The sequence below is a fragment of the Podarcis muralis genome, chromosome 3 (genome assembly GCF_964188315.1).
Source record: "Podarcis muralis chromosome 3, rPodMur119.hap1.1, whole genome shotgun sequence".
In the NCBI taxonomy this organism is placed as follows: domain Eukaryota; kingdom Metazoa; phylum Chordata; class Lepidosauria; order Squamata; family Lacertidae; genus Podarcis; species Podarcis muralis.
This window is the reverse complement of record NC_135657.1, coordinates 71,642,158-71,669,219: the sequence shown is the minus strand read 5'-3', so window position 1 is coordinate 71,669,219 and position 27,062 is coordinate 71,642,158. Positions and strand designations below refer to the sequence as shown.

The following is a 27,062-nucleotide window of genomic DNA, read 5'->3' as shown; positions in this document are numbered from 1 at the left end:
ATCAATCCTAGGCACGTTACTGATGAACTAGGCCCATTGTGAAGTATTTTGTAATGCTACACTTAGCTATGCCGCTAACTTAATATGCAAATAAATTCAAGTATTTACTGAGCCATGAGAGAGCTACTAGGCACATCTCTCATCGTCATTGATAGGGAAAATAGATGGAGGCTACCAAATGGAATCGGGAGATAAGATATATGCAAAATATTTCTCTGTTGCAAAGGCAAAGTGCACAGCTGCAGCAACATTAAGGATAAATAGATTTTTTTTTCCATGATAGTCTCTTATGAACATATTTTTCTCTGTGTGTGTAAGCAGTTATAAGCTGTGCCATTTTCAGATCATAGAGTCACTTGTACTGCAAATCTCTCTTCACTGGGCTGGACAACATCCCCACCCAGCTCCTGAGGTTTCAAAACACTGCTCTATAATCTCAGGGCTCATCCAAACTTCTGCTTGCCCCATGCCTAGAAAACGTGGAGCTCAGTGGTTTTCAACTTGTCCCATTCATTTCCCAGGAAAAACCCACTCTTTGGTGCTAAATCAGAGCAGACCTCAATCTAGAGCAACCCCAAATTTCCATTTGCTTCGATTGAGTGCTAAAGAGCAGTTTTTCCTGAGGGGAAACCATGGGACAAGAGGAATTGGTGGATAAGCCCTTAGTCAAGTTGCCTCTGCAGCAAAACATGGTAGTGTGGAATGCCTCTGCTCAGGGTCCAGCTCAAACACCCATGCCATCATTATTATTATTATTATTATTATTATTATTATATTTATACCCTGCCCATCTGGCTGGGCACCCCAGCCTTCTTCCAGGATATGCCATAGATAGATCTGAGCATTTCCATCAAATAGACAGCCGAAGATTCTAGTTCCACACCCCACAAGTGCACTAGAAGCCACTAATAGGCAGCCATCTTCTGATGCTTCAGATGCAAATTGTGCATAGAAACTATTTTTAAAAAATCAGAAAATTAATTACAGACCTGGAGATAATGTGATGACTTGCATTCTGTTACTAGTACAGTATAGTCACAGAAGCTTGCTGCATATCCTGTATGCTTTTCCTGTAATAAAGATCTGTCAATCATCTTTCACGAAACAATGAATGTAGCAATAGCTAATCTTTTTAAAGTTCCTTCACAATCTCTGGTTACCTAGGCGATACCTGTGATTAGAAGATTCCTCACAACATTAGCATTTTCCAATACTCAAAGTCCACTTGTAGCACACTGCTATAGACTTGACTATTTCTCTCTCAAATAGCATTTCTCCTCAGGGAAATTCCCACAGATGGTGCTGGGAAATGGCACTGTCTTATATATTTTATAAGAACTTATGGGATTAAATAGAGAAATCCAATCCTGGTATACCATGCACATGTATACCATATTCCATATACTAAGAATTATCTCTCAAGTTCTGTAGGAGGTGCCTTGCTATCATTTTAAATCTTAAGTTCCCCTTCAAATTTGGAATCTGAAAGGATGATTCTCTCACCTTTGTTTAGCAACCTTTTGACTCATTCTCATTGTCCACATACAATCTTATCCACCTGCCTACAAAAAAGCAGGGGGGTGGGGAGTTACCTATATCAGCAGTTGCTTCACAAACAGCAAAACTGGGGTGAAAAACTAAAAGTTCATACTCACATACCCTTAATTAAGTCTTAATTTACTGAAATCTGTAAGGGTTTAATTGATCCGCATGCACATTTATCCTATTTCTTTCCCCTGTACGGTTCTGTATTCTCACAAAATTACACACCAAACCATCTCATTCTGGATGACCAAGATATTTGTATCTTCAGAGTATTTTCTACATACACAGAAAAATCTGTTTTAAAATGTGTTTTAAATGGGGAGGTGAACAAATCACCGTTTCACTTATCAGCATATTAATACACCTATATATTAACAGCAACTTATTTCAAACATTCGTGCCATTTGGGCAAGGAAGTAAATAGATATTTTCTCTTCATTCCCATCTTTTGGAGCATAAAGAGGAGATATTGCAAAATGAATAACAGGATTTTTAAAAGACCTGTTTAACAGGAATACACCTCTATTTCTACCTGATTATTGTTTTTAATTATGGTTGTTAGACATTCTGGAAGTCTTCAGTCTGAAGAGCAAAATATACATTTATGTAAAAATAATATATACATATATACATATATACATACTAGTTATTCTGTTCTGCTGAGACACATATGAATGTTTGGCTACATATCCCTTCTGGTCACTAAATTCTACTAAACATCAGTTCAGCAGATATCAGGTCAGCAACTAGATTTTTTCTGGACAGCCACTCTGAGAAGGGAGTGGAGTAGCAGACATAAACCACCACCACCACCCCTCTCCAGAGGGCTGGCTTCCAAGGCCTAATGTCCCTGGTGCCTCTCTGGGTTTGTGAGGTATCCTCCTGGTCCAGGGGCTTCTGATCTCTGATCTCTGAAACCTACTGCTATGCAAATTTACTCTGCACCTTTCAAGTAGCCCTGTTTCAAGGCTACTTCATCTTGGCAAAAATAGCTGCTTGAGAATGAAGACTGAGAAGCTCCTTGAAGCCTGGTGTGAGCTGCTGAGACTGCTGTATATTGCAGCTCAACCCAAATTTAGCATTTCACCACTCAGCCTACAGAGTGGTCCTTTCTATCTCTTAAGCTGTAACTAAATGATGCAGAAGACATTCTATGCACCATATACATGTTAAGGAAGGAAGAGTAGAATCATAGAATCATAAAATCATAGAATCATAGAGTTGGAAGAGACCACAAGGGCCATCGAGTCCAACCCCCTGCCAAGCAGGAAACACCATCAGAGCACTCCTGACATATGGTTGTCAAGCCTCTGCTTAAAGACCTCCAAAGAAGGAGACTCCACCACACTCCTTGGCAGCAAATTCCACTGTCGAACAGCTCTTACTGTCAGGAAGTTCTTCCTAATGTTTAGGTGGAATCTTCTTTCTTGTAGTTTGGATCCATTGCTCCGTGTCCGCTTCTCTGGAGCAGCAGAAAACAGCCTTTCTCCCTCCTCTATGTGACATCCTTTTATATATTTGAACATGGCTATCATATCACCCCTTAACCTCCTCTTCTCCAGGCTAAACATGCCCAGCTCCCTTAGCCGTTCCTCATAAGGCATCATTTCCAGGCCTTTGACCATTTTGGTTGCCCTCCTCTGGACACGTTCCAGTTTGTCAGTGTCCTTCTTGAACTGTGGTGCCCAGAACTCCAGGTGAGGTCTGACCAGAGCAGAATACAGTGGCACTATTACTTCCCTTGATCTAGATGCTATACTCCTATTGATGAGGCCCAGAATTGCATTGGCTTTTTTAGCTGCCGCGTCACACTGTTGGCTCATGTCAAGTTTGTGGTCAACCAAGACTCCTAGATCCTTTTCACATGTACTGCTCTCAAGCCAGGTGTCACCCATCTTGTATTTGTGCCTCTCATTTTTTTTGCCCAAGTGCAATACTTTACATTTCTCCCTGTTAAAATTCATCTTGTTTGTTTTGGCCCAGTTCTCTAATCTGTCAAGGTCGTTTTGAAGTGTGATCCTGTCCTCTGGGGTGTTAGCCACCCCTCCCAGTTTGGTGTCATCTGCAAATTTGATCAGGATGCCCTTGAGTCCATCATCCAAGTCGTTGATAAAGATGTTGAATAAGACCGGGCCCAGGACAGAACCCTGTGGCACCCCACTAGTCACTCTTCTCCAGGATGAAGAGGAACCATTGATGAGCACCCTTTGGGTTCGGTCAGTCAGCCAGTTACAAATCCACTGAGTGGTAGCATAGTCAAGACCGCATTTTACCAGCTTCTTTACAAGAATATCATGGGGCACCTTGTCAAATGCCTTGCTGAAATCAAGGTAGACTACATCCACTGCGTTCCCTTCATCTACCAGGCTTGTAATTCTGTCAAAAAATGAGATCAGGTTAGTCTGACATGACTTATTTTTCAGAAATCCATGCTGACTATTGGTGATCACAGCATTCCTTTCTAGGTGCTCACAGACTGTTTGCTTAATGATCTGCTCCAGAATCTTCCCTGGTATTGATGTCAGACTGACTGGGCGGTAATTATTTGGGTCCTCTCTTTTCCCCTTTTTGAAAATAGGGACAACATTTGCCCTCCTCCAGTCTGCCGGGACTTCGCCTGTTCTCCAGGAATTCTCAAAGATGACTGCCAGTGGTTCTGAAATCACATCTGCCAGTTCTTTTAATACTCTTGGATGCAGTTCATCTGGCCCTGGAGACTTGAATACATCTAGACTAGCCAAGTATTCTTGTACTATCTCCTTAGTTATTCTGGGCTGTGTTTCCTCTGCTGAATCATTTGCTCCAAATTCTTCAGGTCGGGCATTGTTTTCGTTATCGGAGAAGACTGAGGCAAAGAAGGCATTGAGGAGTTCAGCCCTTTCTGTGTCCCCTGTTTGCATTTCACCATCTTCTCCTCTGAGTGACCCCACGGTTTCTTTGTTCTTCCTTTTGCTACGAACATACCCATAAAAGCCTTTTTTGTTGCTTTTAACCTCTCTAGCAAGCCTGAGTTCATTTTGTGCTTTAGCTTTTCTGACTTTGTGTCTACACGTGCTGGCTATTTGTTTGAATTCCTCTTTGGTGGTTTCCCCCCTTTTCCATTTTTTGTACACATCCTTTTTTAATCTTAACTCAGTTAAAAGTTCTTTAGATAGCCACCCTGGCTTCTTTAGGCACCTTCCATGTTTCCGTCTCATTGGTATTGCCTGAAGTTGTGCTTTTACTATCTCCCTCTTAACAAACTCCCAGCCATCTTGAACTCCCTTTCCTTTTAGTATTACTGTCCATGGGATCTCACCCAGCACTTCCCTAAGCTTTATGAAGTCGGCTTTCTTAAAGTCGAGAAATTGAGTCCTAGTATGCTTGGCTGCTCCTTTCCGCTGTATAGTAAACTTCAGAAGAGCATGATCACTCGCGCCTAATGATCCTTCCACTTCTACCCCACTAACCAGGTCATCAACATTGGTTAGGACCAGATCTAAAATGGCTGTTCCTCTTGTTGCTTCTCCCACTTTCTGGACAATGAAGTTGTCTGCAAGGGCAGTGAGGAATCTGTTTGACCTTATGCTCTTGGCTGAGTTTGACATCCAACAAATATCCGGGTAATTGAAGTCCCCCATTACTACTATCTCCCTTCCTTTTGCATGCTTGGCCATCTGTTCCAGGAAGGCATCATCTATGTCCTCCGTTTGGCTTGGGGATCTATAGTAAACTCCCACAATGAGGTCACTGTTATTCTTCTCTCCCTTAATTTTGACCCAAATGCTCTCACTTTGGCTTTGAGGTTCTAAATCTTGGATCTCTTCACAGGTATACACATCCCTGACATATAACGCCACTCCTCCTCCTTTCTTGTCTGGTCTGTTTCTTTGAAATAGATTGTATCCCTCCATTATTACATTCCAATCGTGGGATTTATCCCACCAGGTTTCAGTGATTCCTATTATGTCATATTTAGTTTGCTGTACCAGGAGCTCAAGCTCATCTTGTTTATTTCCCATGCTTTGGGCATTGGTGTACAGACATTGAAGTCCATTAATCATTCCCCCGTGTCTCTTATTTAAGGATTTTCTCCTCCCACCACTAGGTCTGCATGCTCTTTGCTCCATTCGGTCTATGACATTTGGATGATCATCTTCATCAATTGATAGACTCCTACCTTCAGGAGCACTGTCTCCCTCCCCCACATTAGTCAGTTTAAAGCCCTCCTGATGAGGTTTCTGAGATTTTTTGCAAAAACATTCCTCCCAACCGTTGTGAGGTGCAGCCCATCGCTTGCCAGAAGTCCATCTTCAAGAAACTGCATTCTGTGATCTAAGAATCCAAACCGTTCCTGTTTGCACCATTTGCGAAGCCAGTTGTTCACTTCCACTATTTTTCCCTCTCTCCCTGGGCCACGTCGTTCAACTGGGAGGACAGATGAGATGACAATTTGTGCATTTAATTGCTTCAATTTCCTGCCCAGAGCCTCGTAATCTCTTTTGATCTTCTGGAGGCTATTGCTTGCAGTGTCATTGGTTCCCACATGAACCAAGAGGAAGGGGTATTTGTCAGTGGGTTTTATGATTCCTTGCAGTCGTTCAGTTACATCTTGGATCTTAGCCCCGGGGAGACAGCACACTTCCCGAGACATCTTGTCAGGCCCACAGATCACTGCTTCTGTTCCCCTCAGTAGGGAATCCCCTATCACCACTACACGCCTCCTCTTAGGTCTGGTCGGGGTTCTTCTGTGAGCTGTCGGTTCCAAGGTCGCCTGGACATTCCCAGAGGACTGCCTTTGCTCCTCGTCTTCATATACCTGATCGACTGTAATGAGGGAGAGATCCTCAAATGGAGTCTGCTCTTCGTCTTCCATGCTAGGGGAAAGGACCTCAAAGCGATTGCGTATTTCTAAACAATCAGAGCGAACCCTGGGCCTCCTACTTCTTTGAGTCACGTTTCTCCATATATCTGGCTCCTGTGTTGGTGAACTAGCCACCTTCTCAGGGGAGTCCCCTGTCTCTTCCTTGGTGGAGACGGTGTGCTCTGTTGCTTCCAAGAAGAGTTCCAGCTCTCTAATTCTTTGGAGCGTAGCTACACGTTCCTCCAGTTGCTGGACTTTGTCTTTTAAGAGGGCAATCAACATGCAATTGCTGCAGGTAAAACTGCCTGCAACCTTTGGCAAGATGGCAAACATTGCGCAGGAACCACAGGCGACTGCAGCTGTTCCCTCACCCTCCATCTTGGGAACGTGTCGTTGGGGGTGACTACAGTGGTCCTCTATCATAAAAAGTGTGGAGACAGGACAAATAAATCCCTCCCAAAAAAACCTAGGTCTCCCCCAACAAATGTTTGAGACTAGCTCCCCTAAATCTAAAATATGGATCAAAATTCGCGCGCCGCTGTCCTAAAGCTCTGATAAGCTCCTCCCACAGCTAATCACCTACCTCAACAGAAGCCCTGCCCCCTCTGACCTTTGCCCAGAGAGAGCAGCTAAACAGCCACTCTTTGAGCTTTGAGATGTTGGACTGAATTGCACAACACTATAGTTTTCCAGTACACATCTGTGTGACTATATAAATCAGATATTGGGTGATATCCAACAGTAGTCATAGGGTAGATCCACTGAAATCAATGGAGTTAAATGACTTAAGTTCATTGATCTGAACAAATGTACTCTGAATATGACTAAGTTGGATATCAGCCATCGTTGCTAGTATAATGGAGAGAATGCTTAGTGTGACTGTTAGATACTGAGGATTTTATTCAGATTCCTGTGAGGTATATGTTTCCTGTCTTTGAGGAAAACTACTATAAATAACAAAATGAAAAATAACTTTAAAAAATTAAAACAGGCACATTCTCTCAGCAATCCTTATACCCTCTTTGTGAGTTACAGCAGTATTATTATCCCCACAAACTACATATTTGGGAGGAGGGCAGAGCAGACTGAGGAGTGGCTTGCCAAAGATTCCTAAATTGATAGCAAACATGATATTTGACTACACTATGTACATACTATACCTTTAAAGCACATTCAAACCATGTTCCTTCCCTCAAAGAATTCTGGGCACTGTAGTTTAGCCCTCACAGAGTTAAGGTTCACAGCAACCCTTAACAAACTACAGTGCCCAGAGGTTTTTTTAGGCAAAGAATGTGTTTCAAATGTGCTTTAAGAATATACTAGGTATACAGTCCATGTCTCTTAGCCACTATGTGACAATTGTTCTTACCGTTTGCCTAAAAGATACAAGCATTTTAAATATGGGCTCAAGCTTGCATGGTCTGTTCTCTGTTTTATATATATATATATATATATATAAAAACAAACAAACATAAAAATCCTGAAATATTTAAATACCATGGCATGTTGTCATGGGTCTATTCCTGTTATAATCTTGATCTTCCAATTGCTTTAAGCACTCCGAGTCAACAAAATAAAACAAAAATCCCAATTTCATAAGACAAAAGAAGGGACATGCATACATAAGAAAACTACTGCTAGATAAGTCCAAAAATCTATCTGTTTCACCATCTTCCACCCTGCAGTGGCCAAGCAGGTACTAAGATGTGAAGGCAACAGTCCTATCTTGTCTCTAGAATCTAATACTAATAATCAGAGCTACTGCATCCAAACATGGAGGTTTCATTGAGCTATCATCGCTAACTGCTGTTAATAGACCTATGCTCCGTGTGTAGGTCTAACCCCCTTTAAATCTACATTGGAGGGGGGGGCTTTAGTACCATTTTATGGTTTTACCAATGCAACCTGATATTAATTTATGGATAAGCAAAATGAATCCTGCGTAGTTGAAAATATGCAGGGGGGGGGGGGAGAGATGCAGGTTTTATATCCTCATAGCGTCTTTCTAGTACTGTACTGGATCCAAAACTTTGAGTGGATAGTGAAAAATGTAACTGAACAATGCAGGCTGCAGGCAAGCAAAAGGGTGGGGTGTCACTGTCTGTAGTTTCCTTATGCCAGCTCAAAATAGTATCATTGCTAGGGTTGCAAAGGGAGGGGAATTTGTATGAAAGCAGAAAGGATGCTATGCCACTTTCAAATAACTGTTCTCTATTTGGGGACAGTAAAGAAGGAGTAAGGGTCAAAATTAACTGGGGACAATCCCCAGGTAGAGGTATCAGTTAAGCTGTCTTGGTAAGTGCCTGAGGGGGTGGGATATCCCTTATTGGTTGTGTGGTCACCTTTTGTTCATTCACAGTTTAAACTGTTGCTGAAGGCTGTTCAAACTCACAGATCAGCTTGTAGTATTAATTCCGTTCCCCATGGCATTCACCTGTGTATTACAAAGCATTCTGGTTACAAATGCTTCAAACAGGTCTCTGAAGACGCAAAGATATCAAATCTATCCAGCTGCCACATTTGTACAAGCCTGTGTGTCAGGATTGATTCCGACAAGAGATTAGACTCAAATTTTTGATCTAGCCCAGGAATTTTTGATCAAGCCCAGGACATAGACTCATGCTTTTTCTCCAGGAGTGGAAATCTAACCACTCTTGACAAAATTGTATAGAGAAAACAACCACCGCAAGACAATTCTTTGAAACATACACATGGGAGTGAATAAGCAAGAAATATATTGAACCTAATATTGCCAAAAGATCTCTAAAAGCAGGTATTTTAAAGGTCAGCAAATCCTCTGCTGGAGGAATATGCTACTGAAACATTTTCTGCCTGGTCCACAGATATCAGTGCAGAAGCACAGAATTTATTGGACATAAACTCAACCTGTATCCAACTTCTCAAGCTCTGTTGGCTTCAGGATCAGAGCCACCAATTCACATCAGCATCAGATTTGTACCTAAAGACTTGTCCTAAACTCAAGATAGTAATGACTGAATCTCTGAGAAAGCTGCAAGCCATTCAGTCCAGCTAAATCCTCTGATTTTCAGGTTGCAGCTCTATATATGCACAGAACAAACACTCGGCATTTTCACTCCTGTTGTGTCTGCTTCCCCCCACCCCCCAACCTCTATTTTTCTGCGGAGCCAGCCTTAGAAGCCCAGAGCATATCATATTTTAATTTTATTTTTAAAAGCATCCACCCATCAAGAGGCTGCTTGACCACAAATCCGCAGGCATTTTGTTTAAAAATAAAATTTGAATTTCAGGAACATGTTACACATGAGCAGGAAACTCCATATTATTCCTCCTTAATGAGATGAACCTATTCACTGAAAGCCCATTCATGGACTCGTATTTACAAACGGGGGTGGGGTGGGGGGAGAGAAGCAACTTTGAGAGATGCTCATTGTTCAATTACTCATTGATAATCCCCTTGGTCTAAGGTGGAAGGTAATTACGTTAGGGGCATCGGAGAGGCTTTTTCATGCAACAGATGCATTTTCCCTGACTCAGACGAAGACTCTTTTTGTTTCTGGGTGTTCCACTCAATAGTCATCAAATACACATTTCCACATACATTTTAAAACATGTAAAATAATACAGTGCAGGTAAACACAGCCAAAGCTAAAAAAAAAAATGGTATTCTCTGTAAGTTCTATGTTTTACACTCTCCAAGTTAAAATCATCATGCTTAAAATATATACAGGGCTTCCTGTGAATTTCATTAAGGGTACATCAGCATAAATCTTCAGGTATAAATAGATCAGTTTTGGAGAGAATGTTTAAAGGGATTCATAGCCGTAACAGGAAAATCTAGGCTATAACCACACTGTTTATATTCTGGTATAAGCAGTTTTCAAAACACACACACACACACACCCCTTTACTTGTCAGAAATGGGGAAAGTCCACTTTGACAAACATATGAAAAACCTTCAAGCCATTCATTTATCATCAAAACCACAGAATTAACTACACACACACACACACACACACACACACACACACACACACACTTTGTTTGATACTGAAAAAACAAAACATGCAGAAGGCTTTAATAGGATGCCTTTCCATACGGAACTGTTCCAAAGACAGTACTGATAATTAGCATTAAGGTGGTTAAACTTAAGGCTTGAGTGTTCCCTGAAATTGTACACCAGGATATGTGCATATGCATACATGTATGAATCATATTAAAAGGCTGTAGAAATATTGAAGTCGATAGCATGGCATGCCGATATAATGACAGCTGATTTTTTAATAACGGGATGACCCAGCAGCAGCAGCAGCAACAAAGCACAGGGAAAACAACCACCACCACAACAACCCCCCTCCCCTTACCTATTGCTTATGTTTTAATGATGGATCAGCTTCTTTACAGACACCAGATATTTTGGCCCAGAGAGTAGAGGACTTGGAGCACGTGCACGCAGACCGTTCCACAAGCCATTTTCCCCCTGTCCGTTAGCACACCGTACATCTCCAGCAGCTCCGCTCTCCAGCTGCAAACATCTCATTAGACTAATGCATTCAGCACAGGCAGAAAACTCGATTTACCATAGCTACAGCAATGAATTTCCATTACGATGACAGCTTCAACCACATCATGTCCGGAAAACCAGCCAACCACTGCCTTTTAAAGAACACACACACACACATTTTACAAGCAGAAAATGAGGCCTCTGTGTGTGTGTGTGTGTGTGTGTGTGTGTGTGTGTGTGTGTGTGTGTGATGCTGTGCTGTGCTGTGTTTTCTTCCGCTCGCTGCAGCTAAACTAAAGAGGGAGGGATGTGTCACGTTATAGAAAGTCTGCATAAATAGGTAAAAAGCATTTGTACTTTTAAAATAATGTCCCTTACAGTAACAGGAATTCTTTGACAATGATTACAGTGGGTGTTAGGAACCTCTCTCTCTCAATCTTTTTCTCTCTCTCTCTTTCTCTCTCTCTCTTTTTTTAAAACTATCCCTCCTTTGTTGCCATAGTAACCAGACTGTATCATCATCTCTTTGTCCCAGTCATGCAGCAACGTGGCCCAGTATTGCGCTTTAGACGACATCAGCGACATGAAGGATCTGTCGTTCGTTCGACTGGCGATAACGACAGCAGGCGGCTGTGGCTTTTGACGCAACAAATGTTTTCCTCAGTTAATGGCACTGTTTATGCAGGCTAGCCATTTTATGTACTAACACTTGTGCTCCCAATCTAGGGCGTATCAGGTGCATACAATGCAATAGTGATGGGCACAAAACGTTGTCTACAAAAGTTGGTTAAAATAGCAGGTGAGGATGGGCAGGATGAGCCCAGGGAAGTTGCCCCCCTTCCATCTTCATCACAGACTCCCTCAGTGAGGAGGAGATCTTATCTTCATTCACCTTCCAAGGCATAGAACAGCCCGGTACCGTTTGAGGGAAAACTTCCTGTAAATAAAATTAAACAACAATCATCCTTCCATGTACCACTGCGATTAGATTAGTTTTTATTGTGACTTTAAAAAAGAAAACAGTGTGACATCTCTCATTCACTACATATGCTTATATATAATTTGCTGCATTAGATTTGTTATAAATTCAAAAGGCAGTCCCCAGTAATATAGGCCTCTTTAGAGAAAAATGTTAGACAAAAATGAACACAGCGTTGTTGGTTCAGACCAAGGTCCATATAACCTCGCATTTTGTTTACAACCAGATGCTTCTGGAAAGCTTACAAGCAGGACATGATGTTTCAGGGTTTCCCAAACTTGGGTCTCCAGCTGTTTTTGGACTACAATTCCCATCATCCTTAGCTAGTAGGACCAGTGGTTAGGGATGATGGGAATTATAGTCGAAAAACAGCTGGAGACCCAAGTTTGGGAAACCCTGTCCCCAGCATCTGATAATTAGAGGTATAACTACAACATGGAAGTTATATTCCTCCACCAAGGTTAACAGGCCTTGGAAGACCTATCCTCTGTGAAATTAATTGAGTACTTTCTTTTGCCTATCACCACCAGTATATTTACTGCTGCAGTAGTATATACTTATATATGCTATTAATGAACTTCATCTCTGAGAAAGCACACAAAAGTAGCCTATAGAGGTTTGAGCAGGCTCAGTAGCCACGATACGCTGAGTATTTGTCAGATGGACTGACAAAAAACTGGAGAGAAGGAGGAACAGAATGGAGTAACATAGAAGACTTTATGGCTGGCCGGACTGTACAAGTTGCAAGTCCCACTTGTGAACAACCATGCTGGTTAACTCTGAGTTCTGGACCTAAGAACATGGGAGAAAAAGAATTACATACATTTTCTCCACATTGTATACTGGTTAGTAGGGTTGCCATAGTTCAAAAGCTTTTTTTAGGAAGACATGTAGCAGCTCTACTGGTTACAGCTCTTGGTAAGTGTGGGTGGAGCTTAACCTTAAGTCTCAGTTCATATGGCATGCAAAGCCAAGCCTTAGTTTAGCTTTGCTTGACATTGCTGTGGGTTCGCAATGGGGGGGGGGGGGGGAGTGTGTTCCCTGAATGCCAAGATCAAAGTTTGGGGCAAGTACTCTTTGGTGAGAGTACCCATGTAAAATCACGAAATGTGCAGTAAAGTGTGGAAATATAGGATGTTAGATGTTTAAAATATGTCATCGTGAGTTCCTTCTGAAGTTTTCCTTTTCCCCTTGCATAGAAAAAGACCGTGCATTTAGTATGTTAAAAATGGTTTACTTACAAAGGTTTACTCTCCAAAGGTCAGGTTCATGTGCTTTTCCATACAGCATTCAGAAAATGTTGCACAGGCAGTAAAACTTAGCTTACTTAGAGTGGTTACAGTTCCTAAATTACTGGTATATGAATGCAAGAACTGCTCATGTAAGCCATACAGTTTGAGCTTGGAGCAAGTTACTCAGACCTCTACATGCTGAGCTTCTCAAGTAGACTGCAAGAGAGCAATAGGCTTTTTTACCTTCCTCCCAAAGTGAGGAGGGGTGACCTAGCTAAACCTGGCAGGACACCTTGCGCTATGGTATTAATTCCCTTCATGCCTTAATGGTTATATGAGGCTCATCATTCCACAGATAGGAGAGAACAGAACCAAGGAGGAGCAAAGTGGCTACAAGCTCATCTCCAGGAGCCTGACAAATTGTGCAGTTGGGCAGTCTTGCTAAGCCAAGGTTCAGCTTGGGGTGTTATGTGAACCAGCACTCTGGTTGGGCCTGCTCCTGAAGTATTTAAAGATGTGTATCTTTAGCAATTTGCTCTTCATATGCCTTCCTTTTCACTTTCACTTTTGCAAAGAAACCTTTCTTACATGTTGTATAAAATCTTCCTCTTAGGTTCTTCCACACTAGGGGTTGAGTTTGGAATTGTCATGCCTCATTCACTCATATTTACAGGAAGTCCATGCAACTCAATTGTCCATTGTAATGCTTTTCTTTTACCCAACCTTTTTCTTATCGCAAAAATATCAAGTTTTTCTAAAGAGGGGGAGAGCAGCACAATTTCCACAGATGTAGATGCACTTAGTGTGATGCTTCCATCATTTTTAAGAGGCACAGTTTTGATGTGAACAGTGACCTAGAAGGCAGGTTAGCCTCTCACTACATAGTACAAACTCACTATCACCTTTGCAGCGTGCATAACTCCCATTTCTTTTTCTTCTTTTTTTTTAAAAAAAAACTTTTAATCAGTGCTAAAATGCATTTCCAGATATAATTATTTAAAATATTAGGGAAATACAGCTTAAATGAATGAGTGTCATTGTGTTATAGCTAAGGGATAGAAGGACATGTCAATTTCAGCTCTCTTGGCTTCTCACTTTTCCAGTCTTAAATTCAGCTCTTCACATTTCTGCAGCGATTTTTTATTTTAAAAAATCCTCATGCAAATTCTTCAGCATGTTAGTGTGCATTCCTCGTAATAAACACATTTTTGTATATGGTTTGGACTCATGTACACATTTTGCAAGCAAGTTCTCCTAATATAATTCATTTTTATGTTATCTTCATTTATATGCACACTTTGCTCTAATATATGCATTTTGTAAGCATTGTTCGGTTGAAGAACTCTCTTGCAAAATTCAGGTAAGTGCAAATTTCAAGGGATACCTACATTTTTGTTCTCATACTGCTTTAGGAAGTGCAGATTTGATAGCTGCAGCTTTAAGTATTATATATGTTATACATGTTTTCAATTTATTATATATGTTTTCCATTTTACATCTCAGATTAAACATCTTTCATTATACCATACATTCAGTGACTTCCTTCCTTCCCCTTCCATGGTTATCCACCATTCCTGCACATTTTGCTGTAACCATCTAACCCAGTTCTCCTATCTTACATCACTCCAATATTTATTATACTGTTGAATTTACCCTAATACTGCCAGCGTTTTTCAACTGTGCACAATTGTTTTCTGTATACTCGACAAAAAAAATCCACTCCTCTTTAAATACCTGTTCTTTTTTCTCTCTTATTCTATTTGTTAGACCAGCTAACTCTGCATATTCTATCATCTTAAGCTGCCAATCCTCCTTACCTGGGACCTCTCTCACTTTCCATTTTTGGGCTAACAAATTCTGAGCCATCATTGTTGCATACATAAATAAGTCTTTCTGACACCTGGGGACCTCTGTCTGAACAATTCCTAACAGAAATGCCTCCAGGTTTTTTGGGAAGTTTGTTTTAATCATTTTTTTTCATCTCATTGTATATCGTTTCCAATATTCTTTAACTTTTTTACATGCCGACAACATATGAAAAAGTTCTTTCCATTTCTTTCCATTTCCTTTTTTTTTATAAATAATTTTTATTGACAGGCCAATCACATCACATTGTCACATTGATTCCAAATTATACAGCCAAATTTTTAAATTTTGTTGGGGGTACCCATACATTAAGCTCAGCTCGAGTCCTAAACAGCGTCATTTATCTTACTGCATTAATCAGACAGTTCTCTCCAGTTTGATCCGGAAAGTCCTTTATTACTTCTTTTCTCTTCTTGTTGTTATCATAAATTCCTTTCTTTGCAATCTCTGATGATTTTCACAGGCAGGATAACAGCTGGCATTCTATGTGGATTTTGTACTTTTCCAAAAATCATATCGATCCGGGACAGCCTCTGTACAACGCTTCTATAAACCAAGATAGTCTCCGATCTGTCCTTTATTTTTCTCAGGCTTACCCGATAACAAATGAGTCTGGGGGTTCTGTCAGGTCAAACTTGCATTCCAACATTCTTTACATTTCCAACACAAATCTGATTCTACTTTATACATCTTAGCCTATCTGCTCAGGTTTAAATACCATCTATGAATCATTTTCATGTAGTTCTCTTTCAGTGTGTAGCAAACAGTAAATTCCAAATCGTTCTTCCAAAGTTTCTCCCAGAGTTTTAATTCTATATTATCCCCTATGTCCATTGCCCAGTGGGTCATTAAAGCTTTAACCAGCTTGTCCTTTGTTTCCCATTCCAGTAATAATTTATAGATTTTAGACAGTAGTTTTTCCTTATTCTGTAATAACTCTCTTTCAGATTGTGAGCTTTGGTCCAAAACCCTTTTTTTTTAATCTAGTTTAAACATATTGTGTAGTTGGTGATACTGTAACCAATCCGTAACTTGGCTCCTTAATTCTTCCATTGGCTTCAATCTGGGTTTTAAAAATATTAACATATTTTTTAAAATATTAACATATTGGAAATATATTGTTTGAATGAATAATTTTGCTAGTAACAGTGGGGGAGCAGTGATTTAATATTGCTAACAATTGATTCTGCTTATTGTTAACCATGCTGCCATATTTATTTCTGAGGTGATTTGTCCCCTAGTTCATAGTTTATAAAAAAAAAATCTATTGCAATAGTTTTAAATAATCTCCAATAAGGATGGGCAAATCCGTTTATTATTATTTTGAAACAAAATTTAAAAATTCCTTCCAGTAGCACCTTAGAGACCAACTAAGTTTGTTATTGGTATGAGCTTTCATGTGCATGCACACTTCTTCAGATATACTGCATGCACACAAAAGCTCATACCAATAGCAAACTTAGTTGGTCTCTAAGGTGCTACTGGAAGGAATTTTTTTATTTTGTTTTGACTACGGCAGACCAACACGGCTACTTACCTGTAACTACTACTATTATTTTTTAGATATCTCTGCTTCTCATTTGTGCAATCTTAAGTTCAACTCAGTTCCACATCGGTTTGCAAGTTCTATTTTTGAAGTCACTGTGAAAATTTGCCTGCAGATTAGTGCCAATTGCTCCAATTGCACACAGTTTTGTATGCAAGTTTGCCAGACCCCTTTCTCATTCGTTGCTCCCTTCTTCGAATCCTAATCTTCTCTGCCCATGCTCCAATCTCTAGCTCTTCCATCTACTGTTCCCTGAGATAACTTGTCTGGAGCGCACATGAATGTTGCCACAGGGATGCCGTTGAAGGCAGCTACAGGTGATTTAAAAAAGTAAGGTCAACAAAAGTTTTCCATTCCATTTCTGAAATACAGATTTATCTATTGGTAATGCTGAACTACATTCCAAGACAACTATATCCAGTTCAAACTGTCAAATATTTTGAACGGAGTCAGTGTTCAGCTGACCAGGGACCCACAGCCACCTGCCCCGATGCTCTCATTGATTATTGTGCAGCTGCATGACCTACAAAACCAGCAGCCACGTAGGTACACATGCAAAGTTTGAATAATGGTCACTGATAAAACCTTTCTCGTATGCTGGAAATTACATTACCAGGTTGCCTGACCCATCAGCCTTTTGTCTGGGGAGTAACTCATTCATGTGAGTCAGTTTTCTTGATGGCTTCTTGAAGATGCCTTATGTGGTTCCTCCATCTCATCCAAATACAGTGGTACCTTGGGTTACATACGCTTCAGGTTACATATGCTTCAGGTTACAGACTCCGCTAACCCAGAAATAGTGCCTCAGGTTAAGAACTTTGCTTCAAGATGAGAACAGAAATCATGTTCCGGCGGCGCAGCAGCAGCAGGAGGCCCCATTAGCTAAAGTGGTGCTTCAGGTTAAGAACAGTTTCAGGTTAAGAACGGACCTCCAGAACGAATTAAGTACTTAACCCGAGGTACCACTGTAAACACTCTCTCTTGCTGCTAGATGTGTATGTGTTTTAGGAGGAGGGTTTTAAAAAAGTGTTCTCCGATGACCTTGAGAACACTGCCTGCTTCCTCCACTTCAGCCACAGCACATAATGGCTCCTTATTTTTCCCTTGTCTTGTGAGTTCCATTGCTTCACAGACCTCCGTGTTTCAACTTCCCTCCCTGAGTCTGTGTGAAAGTTTGGCCTGCCAATTCTCACAAGAAACTGCAAGCTGAAATTGTGAGCTCTTTTTCCCCGGAGGAGCCAGAATGTTCTTGAACATTCTGCAACAGCCATGGCTCACGGTATTACGGTGTGAATGTAAAAGATATTTTGTTGTGTAGAATAACATCAATAAGACTGCTCGTTCCAAAGCTCATGACTTCATAACAAATGAAAAAGTGCTAAATGCGCTAGTGCTTCTCTAAATAGTGTATAAGGATGTTTTTAATGTTTGATGCTTTGCTGTGGTCTTATGAATTGTTGGAAGCCAGAGTGGCTGGGGCAACCCAGTCAGATGGGTGGGGTATTATTATTTCCAAAGGCTTCACTTTGCTTAATTAATTGGTGCATATTTAACACCACTATGTGCATTATGCCATACAAACCAGGATCTGCTCACAAGCTTTACTCCAACATCCCCCTGCCCTCCTCTTCTGTGAGACAAAAATGCATTCCTCAACAGATTCTTACGAAAAGGTTATTCTTTTTTCTTCCTTCAGATTCTGTAAAAGTTTTTGACCATGATTCCCAGTCACCCCTGTCTTTTTGCATTTCCTCAGCAGATGTGTCATTGTTGTGGCTTGTCATGTCCAGTTACTTCAGCCTGTTCACACTATGTTACCAGTGTCATGTAACATGAGCTGGCTGACACAGCAGGCTTCTGCCTAGTGTTCATTAAGGTGCGGGGAAGAAATTACCCTTCCCCACTCCCCGCCACCACAATGCTCGCTATCCTGGTTTTAATTGAACATCCAATTCTTAAATATAAATGAACTGCTATCATTTCTTTGGGTGTCCAGGCTGCTTTAAGAAGGACAGTTTTAAGTCTCTTTGATTTTAGTCTTAATTTTACTCTTAACCATTGGTGGATGTGGTGTGCAAAGTATGCCTTGGCCCCCATCTGCACTATGGATTTAAAGCAGTATCACATCCCTTTAAACAGTCATGATGGCTTCCTCCAAAGAATCCTGGGAGCTGTGGTTTGAGTGCGCTATTCATCTCACAGAGTACAATTCTCAAAGTGGATTGGAAACCACTCTTCCCAGGGAATTCTGGGAACTGAAGTTCTGCGAGGGGAATAAGAGTCTCCTAGCAACTCTCAGCGCCCTTTACAAACTCATTTCCTAGGGTTTTGTGGCAGAAGCCATGGCTCTTTATAGTACAGAAAAAATATACAGCATAGAAAAATCATGTGGGCAGGCATGGGGGAGATGACCTCCAGCCCACAGGCCTCCCCATTTGACCCTCAGTGTCGTTTTGGCCAAGCCCCTCCTACCTGCCACACACCTGATGTCTTATATGACATCAGCTGTGGCATAGCTAAAGGGAGGGCTTAGATGAGAAGGGCTTTGCAGGCACACACTGGTGCCTGCAAACCCCCCTCCCCTGCTCATAGCGTCCAAAGCACCAACAAATCAGCTGTTAATTGGCACCTTCTGAGCATAAGGTTTATAGAGACTCCAACCTCTAAAGGAGCTATGATGCTGGCGGCAGCAAACACAATGGTTTGTGCACTTGTAAAGCAGACTTATGGGCGAAACTAAATACAACAAGATGCAACTGTGCTTTCTAAAATCCCAAACAGCGTGTGAAAAGCAGGAGTGAGATCAGCCCCTAATGCCTGAACTACAGTCACATTAAAAACTGAATGAAGTTTCTGGATAGACCTGTGCCACAGACAACCCTGTTTAACCATCCTTCCTGATTCCCAGAGCACCTGGGATTCTGGGTGGGGAGCAGATCTCAGCAACCTCATCAAATTACAATTCCCAAGAGTCTTTTGGGCAAATTGTAGCCATTATAGTGGTATAAGCTGCTACAGGTTTGAGTTGTTGTCACGATACCTTTTAGAAGCTGTGCTTTCATTGGGGTTTGCTTTGGGGCTTGCAAATCACGTTCTGGTATATTTGCACTGAAGGCCAAAATCCCGTAGGCTTTCTGCAAGAACCTATGTGCGCATCACTGACAAGGCTTAAAATGTAGCCCATCATTTATGGAACAAAGCCACAAACCCAAATCTGTGTAGAGAGTTCCTTTTGCCACAAATCTAGCCTATCCATAGCTTTTAGCAACAAAACACCTGAAACATCAATAGCACCTAGTGGAGTCTAATCAGTGTAAGCCTGCAATCATATGCTCCATCCTAAGACTGGGAGTGAAATGCAGGCTCTGTGGCTTCCACATCAAGCCAGCTTTTTCCCACTTTTCCCCACATTCATTTTGCTTAGCATCCAACCTAAGTGAAGAGCTCTGGAGCAATAAAAAGCTGCGTCACTATATACTGTGCCATTTTGGTTTGTCCTAGAGAGATATTGCTTTGCTGTGGATTTAGGAATTTTACTAATGGACCAACACAGCTTACTGTACTTTTTTGTTTTGTTTTGTTTTAAGTGAATATTAGGAAGTAACAGCCAAACGGAAGATAAGAAAATTCTATGAAATCATATATAATTTCCTCCAAAAGGCAGAGCAGCCTTCATTTACATCCTTTAATTCATCCATCCATTTATTTATTAGTTGGGGGGAAAGCCTGCTGTGTCAGTTAAACAACAGAGTCCTGTCTACTCATTTTATCACAACACATTGTGGTTGGTTATAGGGCATAACATTATCCTTTGCATTGACATTTATAGGTCAAGCTTTCATAAGAATCTCAAACCCAGCCTCTCATTTTTAATGTTCCACTGACATATTTACGGTTATACGCCTTTTGTGCAGTTTCACAATCTTCAAAAGTACACTTGTCCTTTCAAATATGATTTGCATGTGAAATGCAAAGCACCTTAGCAAATCTGGATAAATGTCAGAGTCCCACGATACCTTAAAGACAAATGCACTTATTGTAGCATGAACCTTCATGCTGATTCTTCTCTAGGTCAAATTTCATCTCTACCTGGCAGGGTGGTGTGATGTTTGTTCTAGAACTTGGAATATCAGTTGCCCACCAGTGAATGAACAGGCATCAGGAATGAGTGTGATTTCTAGCCTTGCACTGTCAGACCAACACAGACCATAGGAAGTGATTACAGAATACATGTACCAGAATGTCAGGTTCTGGTGTGCACATGCAAGGCACAGAGTTACTGGGGGATGCAGTGTCTGTCTCAGTTGCACATCACTTTCATGGGAATAATGCCAAGTTGTAGTGCACACAGTTAAAGTATTAATGGTAAAACACATTAATCCATCTAAATAATAATCACCCGCTCTCTCAATTCCATTGTCTCAGAAGCTTAACGTCTGGCAAGAACACCTAACCACACACACTTTTGCAAGAAAGTCAATGGCCAACCATCAATGACCGCTCCCCACATCAAATGGAGGGCACCTTTTGCATGGTCACGTGCAGCCTCCACGATCCCATGTGGCTCTCTGCAGTACAGCCTGGATTTGCACCCCTCCCCCCCAGGCTGGACACCTGGAGGTGGCCGCCTACCTCTGCCAGTTATCCAATCCCAGCTGGGAAGCGTTGCCAGGAGAGAGTTGGCCAGGTAAGGGGAGGGATTGACGTGCCCATACAATAGTGGGCGGAACTTACCTGGGAGTTCTCAGTCGGCTTCAGAGCTGTCAATAAATTTCCGCAGCTTTTAAAAAAGCCTTTGCCTTTCCTTACTTCTGTTTCTCTGCTCAACAGCAAGCTGTAAACATTAACGAGTGTGGCCATATAACGCTCTGTGAAATATTTACAAGTGGCTGTACAAAGACACATAATGAACAAACAGCATGTTCATTCTGTTCTGCTTAGTTGAATTACATTCTTTTCAGGTCTGCTCAGTAATATTGTTCACCATAAAAAGATTTCTTGCGACTTCTGAATGCGGAGCAAACAAAGAACAGGCATGTCAACGGCTATTAGTCAGTATGGCTATACTGGAGGAGTGGGGAACATTTTCAAGACTCAGAGCCACATTCCCTTCTGGGCAACCTTGCAAAAGGGCAAAAGTGGGTAGAACAATGAATTTAAAACTTTGTTTGTTAGGCAGATTTCTATACCACTCACACACCCTTCTCCAACCTCCTTCCAGGCAAGCAAGAATCCTTCTCAGAGTTCAAGGGCAGATTCCAGTCAGGCAAAAACACTCAAGGAGGATGTGAAGCAAGGCTGTTGAGCAAGGAGTGGGGAGAAATTTAACTCAGTTTGATTCAGATTTTCCCATCATTTTTCTTCATTGCAAAAGAATTAAGATCTAATTAAAATTACAATCAATGGGTTTTTTTAGAGGCAAGCAAGTTTGTTGTGCAGAAGTGCCAGACCAACTTTAATTGTGAAACCTGAATTTGCTGTTATCTGACTGAATCCTACCCAAAAAATAGCAGTAGCCTGGAACTACCTGTGAGAGCTTCTGCTTTTCAGTTATTTTCTATAGAATCCCCTAGTTCACTTCCACATGGGGAGCCCATTGACCTGATCTAACAAAGAATCCCACGAATACTTTAAATTAAAGTGTTACGGGGTCTTCGTGAGCCTTAAACAAGCAGGATCCAATGTACTTGATTTACTTTTTAAAACTTGCAATATAGTATTTTCAGAAAATCTAGGGCAAATTGAAAATTACATATGCATGTGAATGGCTCCATTGGGTTTATGGACCAAGCTGAATGTGTTAAACAGTTGTCATCTGCTCAATAAAGCCTCTTGCTGGAGTGGGCCTGGTATGCAATATGCAGACAAATATGTCAAGTTCCACCCAGATGACATTCCCTCACCACCATCAACTAATCCTCAGAGCAGATACACAAGTAAAATTAATATGCTCCCACAGAATGTCGTTTTACATCAAACGGTACCCTATAATTTAAATAATTTAAAAATTTAAACTAATTAAGTCAAATTATCATAAGCTTTTAGTAGAAAAATGAAGCTGTCATATTCAGTCAAAATTCAACGTATAACTGAAATCAGTCTAAGGAAGGACTGAGATCTGGGGCCAAAGCAAAAGTGTGTCGTGTGAAGCCCTACATAAGTCAAACATCTTTAAAGAAGTACATATCATCAGGTCTGTGTCAAAACTCCCATTGATCTGAATAGCTCACAGTTTGCCTTAAGGCTGCAATTGCGATTTGGTGGCTTGGAAGTGAGCCAGACATGCAATGAAGTTCAGCTCTTTAAAATAGAGTGGTAGTTCTGAGCTGTGGAATGCGGGGAACTATCTTTTGACATAAGCAGGTGTGAAGCTAAAAGTCCAGAACCTGTTTTAGCTACAGATTTGCAATCATAGGCCAATGTACATTATAAAATTGTACGCTATGCTCTCAGTCTTTAAAGGCAGTTCTCCCTCATGATCCATCACCAGGTTATATATATGCTTGCGGCAGAGCAAAGCAACTGCATAAGCCACCCACACATGTTGTATGGATAAGTCTACGGGACTTCATATCTCAGGCCATGCTTTCATCCACTCAAGATCGAGCATCATTTCAGTGAAGAACTACATTGGAAGGAATGTCCTGAATTTTGCTTTGATTAATTGGATTTCTAGCTCGCTTCCTCTCTTAGAACCTAAGTCTTCTGAGGGTCTTGCTAGACATAAACAGGCAGTATCAATGTCCAAGAAAAATAAGGTGCATTCCAGTTAAAAACTTCACCCTTGCCAACAATGGTCTATCAAATTTTAAAAGTCTTATGCTACTTCCCAAAGTGACTGTTGCTTTTACAAGCTTCTGTAAAGAAGGAATTGTTTAACTATGGGGCAGCCATGAGTGTAATACCTCCATCAGGATGCCCACGTCATCCAAAATTGCTCACATTCACTGGTAAACATCAGTTTCCCCCTAAAATTTCCCTCTGGGTTTCTTAAGACTTACCAGTAGATATCAACATTGACCAAATTATTGGAACTTACTGACAGTAGACAGCAACATACCTATATCAGATGAAGTACACTAAATACAAGACTGAACTTACACATGTTGGCATGTGCTTTGTATTTGTACATCTAATAGCACTATTCATGCATAGAATCATACTTCATAAAGGAAGGTCCAGAAATAAGATCAACATATTGCAAGGTCCCACTCTGTGCACAAAACACTTATAAACAGAGGAGAGGAGAGTACATTTCCTCTGCTACTTCTTGGAGCAATGCACCACACATGGTCTGGCACACATCCTGGCATTTTATTAGCCATTAAATACCTGTTCCACAGAATGTTTTATTCTTGTATTTAAAGGCAATTCTGTCTCGCTGCTAGGGTTGGCACAGTATCTAGAGGGGTTGCTTTTACCCTCCCGGGGAAAATGAATTAGGCCTAGTTTAAGACATTTGTCTCTTTCCAATTATTTTCTATTATCGCAACTGTTTTATTACACAGTAGGCTGTAGCTGATTACCACAGAGGTAAGGTTTCATTTTATTTTTAGGTTGTGATGGTTTAAAGGCAGAAGATTCAGGAATAAACTTCTGTCAAATAAGAAAGGTGCATTTCAAGGGTAATACTTAAGGGCGGAAACAATTACTATTTTTGAGAAAGAGTTGAAAGTGGCATGACAGCACCATCATTGCCCAGGGTGTGCTCATTCATTTCTTTTGTTCCACAATCATTTCTGGTAAAACAGGGTTTTGTAGTGTTTTAAAAGCCTGCAAAAACTGTTGACTCCAGACAATAGTAGAATAAAAGGAAGGAGTACACACACACCATGGAAAATGATATATCTCGCATATCATTTTCAATTCTCTGTCATCTCTAAGACAAAACTATTGTCTGTCTGCAGCCCAACACATAGCTTAAATTTCAAGCACCAATGCATTTTTTTTAAAGTGGAAGATATGCAAACCAGCATACAACAGCAATACAGAAACTTGCAGCTTAGCACAGAAGGAAGACTCACTGTTTCTGAGTAAATGTGTTTAGAGTTGTATCAATAGACTTGGATCCTGTGGAAAGGCCTTTTCCAATTCCTTTTAAGAACATAAGACCCTACTGGGTCGTGCCAGCCCTTTGTGACTTCTGAAAATCTACTCCAGGGGATTGGGACATCCAGCAGGGGATAGGGGAAGCAGCAATAATTGCCTTCTTTCCACTTCCACCAGTAGAGCAAAAGCGTTCTGTGGACAGAAAGTAGAGCAGGAATTCTAACACAGATGTCCATCTTGAGATCCCCCCCCCAACAATATTGTGCCATCCACATGTTTTTACAGAATTCAAGCCATTAATGCGTTCATCTTGTATGACCAATCCCTGCTGTGTCGCAAGTAATGTACATTTGCAGCCATTACAACATAATCTCTCCAAACTTGATTTACACAGAGTAATTACAGAAGCCTTGAAAGCTAATAAATCAGTCATTCCACATGAATACAAATCATGGCGATTAATTAAATTATGAAAGCATATATTTCAGTAGCACAGGTTGACTGTAGAAAATAGAAGCAAATAAAAATAAAAGTGCTAAATTAAATGCACCAACACCCAGTGGTGATCATGAGAGATGCTGGTGCTCCCCCTCCTCATTTAATCCCCACAATGACCCTGTGAAGCAGGTTAGGCTGAGAGGCAGTGATTGGCCCAAGGTCACCCAGTGAGCTACATGGCTGAATGGAGATTTGAACCCTGGTCTCCGAGGTCCTATTCCAACACTAACCACTACACAACACCAGCTCTCATTTTGCCTTCAGGGCCTTATTTCTGCATTGATCCTGCAAATAGCCCTTTGGGTTGCAGAGAATTCTAATGAATTTACTAGGGTTTATGCTCAATTGAAGTAGGGTACTGACCAAGTCAGCTGAACCTTACTATCTGAAATCAGCAAGTTCTCTGGAAAACCACAGTCCCTTGCAGCTGTATATTGCAGAGGAACATAAGGCACACTGGCCAAGTTGTTTTTCAGAGAAGCTTGTCCGTTATTAAATCTTCTTATCCAAGGGTACCTAATAAATTCCAGGTGTTATGACAGCTGGAATTGGCTCTGGGCTAAGATTGCATACAAATCCCTGTCAGCACGTACTAGAAAAATACATTTCAAAATAGTCCTTGGTTGGTACCTAACCCTAAAACAAATTTCATTTATGCACTTGAGTTATCCCCGAATGTCGGAGAGGATGTCAATTACTAAGTACAAATAAACATATGTGGTGGGCCTGCCCAAACATTCAGCATTTGGAGGAGAGGGAAGTATTTCCTGAAACTGTCCTAAGAACTAAGCAACCAGTTTCACCCTCTCCATATCTTGCACTTTTAAATCTTTCTATTGACAAGGATAGAGGTGTTAAAATAAATAATTCATTATCCATCTGTGCCACAACTGCTAAATTTGGGGAAAAATTTAAATAATCTAGATTATTAGTACGGCTAAGTGTGGCAAGCTGCTCTACCAGAAACGATTTCTCAGAAGTTAAGGGTTGCCAGAGGAAAACGCATACATGACAATTTCACTGCAGTATGGTTTGACTTCATTTCATCTACAGATAAGGCAGCAGCAGTTGGTGAGGTGGTGAGGATGAGGCACCATGGCTTCCCAAGCTTCCCAACATGCGGTGATGGAACCAATCCAATGCTCCTGCCACGGAGCACCAGGCCAAGCTTCCTTCACCTCATCCCTCCACTCTTCCTCTCAGAAAGCGAAACCAGGAAAGCAATGGTGATACAAGTGTGCCGCCTCACTGAAATATGGCAGAACATGGTCATTTTCTTCCCACAGTTTTTGTAATCATTTGGTTCCAATGATCTCATTGTAGGGGTCAGGATGTCTCCTTCCATAAACCCTGTTGTAATAAACACAGAGAACATGGTTTCTTTCCTTCTGTACTGTATTCCGTTCATGTGTTATAAAACTCAACATGGAATATAATCTGAAAACCATTGGTCTATCAAAACTCACCGTGAGAGTGCCCCATACCTCAGTGAGGTGGTTTGCATGTGGGGAAGCAAAGGTAGAGCCTCCATGGTGGAATTCAGGCAGGCAAATACTGTAAATGTGGGCAGCTGCTTTATCTCCTACTAAATTCATTGATTGCTCTTTTTATGCCAGTCTCCCCCATCTCTTGTAAAATTCAAGGGTAATCATAAAAGTTCAGGCCAATGACTCCTTCTGGAAGTGTTAAGGCAGCAGATAGTCAGCTAAAAGGGGAATGGGAATAACTTGCTTCCTCTCCTTCTCCCACTACAGCAACTAGCCAAGAAGTTGGAATGGTTTATCAAAAAGATACAGTGATGTATTGCAAAATTATTCCTCAACTTTACTGGGAATAAATCAATATAAATGCGAAGGAGTATCTTCAGATTTTACAAAGAACAGACAGCACTGTTATTTTCAAAGTCATAGCAAACAATTTTTTTTCTGAATTACAAAATGTTGTATGGAGCACACTTGGTTTCATGTGCACTTTAAAAAGGCAAATAGGGATTCTATTCAAAATAGGGGAATAATGCAAGT

General features: G+C 41.0%; 1 protein-coding gene across 1 annotated transcript in view; it reads right to left on the bottom strand.

Moving 5' to 3' along the window:
* SCML4 (Scm polycomb group protein like 4) overlaps positions 1 to 11,329 on the bottom strand; it is a 75,203-nt gene extending 63,874 nt beyond the window's left edge. Inside the window, exon 1 of the mRNA XM_028723096.2 lies at positions 10,732 to 11,329. The gene's annotated coding sequence lies outside the window, so the exon portion shown is untranslated. The remainder of the gene's footprint in view (positions 1 to 10,731) is intronic.
* Between the last annotated feature and the right edge of the window lie 15,733 nt (positions 11,330 to 27,062).